Source organism: Humulus lupulus, chromosome 8 (assembly GCF_963169125.1).
Source record: "Humulus lupulus chromosome 8, drHumLupu1.1, whole genome shotgun sequence".
Classification (NCBI taxonomy): Eukaryota; Viridiplantae; Streptophyta; class Magnoliopsida; order Rosales; family Cannabaceae; genus Humulus; species Humulus lupulus.
This window is the reverse complement of record NC_084800.1, coordinates 59,488,456-59,491,958: the sequence shown is the minus strand read 5'-3', so window position 1 is coordinate 59,491,958 and position 3,503 is coordinate 59,488,456. Positions and strand designations below refer to the sequence as shown.

Here is a 3,503-nt window from a genome sequence, read left to right as displayed (position 1 = left end):
ATTCAATTATTGCCATCTTTTTATGGGTTAGATAAAGAGGATCCTTACATGCATGTCAAAGATTTCTTAGAAATTTGCTTAACATTTAAATTTCAAAAAATTTCTGATGAGTCGGTCAAACTAAGATTGTTCCCTTTTTCATTAAAAGATAAATCAAAAGCTTGGTTAAATTCATTTCCCACGGGGTATATAACTACATGGGATCAACTTTATAATAAATTCTTACTGAAATTTTTTCCTATGTCTAAAACTGATAGCCTAAGGAGAGAAATCTCCGAGTTTTTTCAAAAAGATAATGAAGAGTTTTATGAATGTTGGGAAAGATTTAAAGATTTATTATTAAAATGTCCTCATCATGGTTTTGAAAAATGGAGACTTGTAAAATATTTTTATGATGGTTTGACTCCCTCTAATCGTCAAATGATTCAATCTATGCATACTGGAAATTTTTTAAAATTTCAAGGACAAGAGGCGTGGGACGCCCTTGAAGATTTATCTGTCAATTCACAACAATGGAATTATTTTGATCCTAGGTCTAGGTCAACTAATTCACCAAAAAGAGGAGGAAGGTATGAAGTAAAAGAAGAATTAGACTTAAGAACATCCTTAGACAAATTAGCGAGAAAAGTAGAAGCTTTAGCCATAAGCCAAACTATAAACTCTCCAATTCAACCTAGAAAAGATGTTTGTTCTATATGTTCTAGTCCTTGCCATAATGCCCAATCATGCCCTTCCTACCAAGAAGCCTTTTCTGAGGAGGCCAATGCTCTTCATTCTTATGGGAAACCAAATGATAGCCCATTTTCGTCCACCTACAATCCAAATTGGAGAAACCATCCAAACTTTTCATGGAGACAAAACCAACCCCAAATGAATCAAGGGCACCAATACAACACACAAAACCAAGCTCATGCCCCACAAAATCAACCATATCCGCAACAAAGAAAACCTTCCTTAGAAGATACTTTACAACAATTTATGCAATCCACCCAACAAATCCTACAAAATCAATCTCAATCTATTACCAAACTCGAGACACAAGTAGGACAACTCGCCACTGCTTTAGCTGATAGAGAAAAAGGAACATTCTCTAGTCAACCTATCCCTAATCCAAAAGGTCAATATGAGATAGGAAAGTCAAGTCATAATGGAGAAGTCAAATCAATTTCAACTCTTAGGTCTGGAAAGAAAATTGTCAAACCCGATTACATACCCGAGGTTGAAAACGAAAAAGAAAAAGAAAAGAGTCAGCCTCCTAGTTCTAATCTCAATGACTCATCAAACAAAGAAACTCCAATCCATCATTTCATTCCAAAAGCCCCATTCCCACAAAGATTACTTCCAATTAAAAAAGGCAGCCAATATAATGACATCTTAGAAGTTTTTAAACAAGTTAGTATCAATATCCCTTTCTTAGATGCCATTAAACAAATTCCTGCCTACTCTAAATTTTTGAAGGATCTTTGTACTGTTAAAAGAAACACTAATGTTCCTAAAAAGGCGTTTTTAACTGAACAAGCTAGTTCCATTATTCAATATAAGAGTCTTGTTAAATATAAAGATCCTGGGTGTCCCACAATTTCATGCATTATTGGTGATCATTTTATTAACAAAGCTTTACTTGATTTGGGTGCTAGTGTGAATTTATTGCCTTATTATGTTTATAAGCAACTTGGTCTTGGTGAGCTAAAACCTACCTCTATAACTCTTCAATTAGCCGATCGTTCTGTGAAAATTCCTAGAGGCATTATAGAGGATGTTTTGATAAAAGTTGATAAATTTTATTTTCCTGTTGACTTCATTGTTCTTGATACTCAACCTGTGGAAAATATGCATGCTCAAATTCCTATCATTTTAGGTAGACCATTCTTAGCTACATCTAATGCAATCATAAATTGTCGTAATGGTGTTTTGAAATTATCTTTTGGAAATATGACTGTTGAATTGAATGTTTTTAATGTTGCTAAATCTGTTGAGTGTGAGGAAATACATGAAGTTAACATGATAGATAGCATATGTGAAGATGATGGAATTGACTTACTTGACTTTTGTGAAAAATACTTTGGTATGAACTTGCATGTTGATGACTCTAATGATGATGTGAATTCTTTGGTAAAGCCTATACCCTTAAATGAAACCAAAGTTGAACCTTTTTTACCCTTAGATCATGTTCAATCAATTTCTGAGTCTCCAAAGTTAGACCTTAAACATTTACCAGAAAATTTAAAATATGTTTTTCTAGGAGAATCTGCTTTAGACAAAGAACAAGAAGGTAAATTGTTAGATGTCCTTAGAAAACATAAAGAAGCCATAGGTTGGACCATTGGAGACATTAAAGGAATTAGCCCATCCATATGTATGCATAGAATCCATCTAGAAGAGAATGCTAAAACCTCTCGGGAATGTCAAAGAAGGTTAAATCCAAATATGAAAGAAGTAGTTAGAGAAGAGGTCATAAAATTGTTAGACGTAGGTATCATTTATCCTATTTCTGATAGTCAATGGGTTAGTCCAGTTCAAGTTGTGCCTAAGAAGTCTGGGATCACGGTTGTTGAAAATGAGAAAAATGAATTAATCCCTACTAGAGTACAAACGGGGTGGAGAGTGTGCATAGATTATAGGAAGTTGAATAATGTTACTAGAAAAGACCATTTTCCATTACCTTTTATTGATCAAATGCTTGAACGATTAGCTGGCCATGCATATTGTTGTTTTCTTGATGGGTATTCGGGATATAACCAAATCCCCATTGCCCCAGAAGATCAAGAAAAGACTACTTTTACATGCCCTTTTGGGACTTTTGCCTATCGTCGCATGCCTTTTGGATTATGTAATGCACCTGCGACTTTTCAAAGGTGTATGATTTCGATTTTTTCTGACATGGTTGAAAGATTTCTTGAAGTATTTATGGATGATTTTTCTGTGTTTGGTTCCTCTTTTGATGAATGTTTGCACCATCTTTCACTTGTTTTAATTCATTGCAAAGAGAAAAACCTTGTGCTTAACTGGGAAAAATGTCATTTTATGGTTAAAAAAGGAATTGTTTTAGGTCATGTAATCTCATCTAATGGCATAGAAGTTGATAAAGCTAAAGCTGATCTTATTTCAAAACTTCCTCCACCTAAAACTGTGAAAGAAATTAGATCATTTTTAGGCCATGCCGGTTTTTATAGAAGATTTATAAAAGACTTTAGCAAAATTTCTCGGCCTTTATGCCATTTACTTGGAAAAGAAAATGCTTTTGTCTTTGATAATAATTGCCATGTTGCCTTTGAAAAATTAAAAAATTTGTTAACTACTGCACCCATTATTCGACCTCCTGATTGGAAAATACCTTTTGAAATAAGTGTGATGCTTCTGATTATGCTATAGGTGCTGTCTTAGGACAAAGACTTGAAAAAATACCTCATGTAATTTACTATGCTAGCAAAACTTTAAATGATGCTCAATTAAATTACTCCACAACCGAAAAAGAATTGCTTGCTGTTGTTTTTGCATTAGAG

The 3,503-nt window shown here is 33.8% G+C and overlaps 1 non-coding gene across 1 annotated transcript; it reads right to left on the bottom strand.

Annotated features, from left to right (window-relative positions):
• Positions 1-255: 255 nt before the first annotated feature.
• On the bottom strand, positions 256-362 carry LOC133798809 (small nucleolar RNA R71). Its single transcript, XR_009876028.1, has one exon. It is a non-coding gene; the product is annotated as a small nucleolar RNA R71 (small nucleolar RNA).
• Between the last annotated feature and the right edge of the window lie 3,141 nt (positions 363-3,503).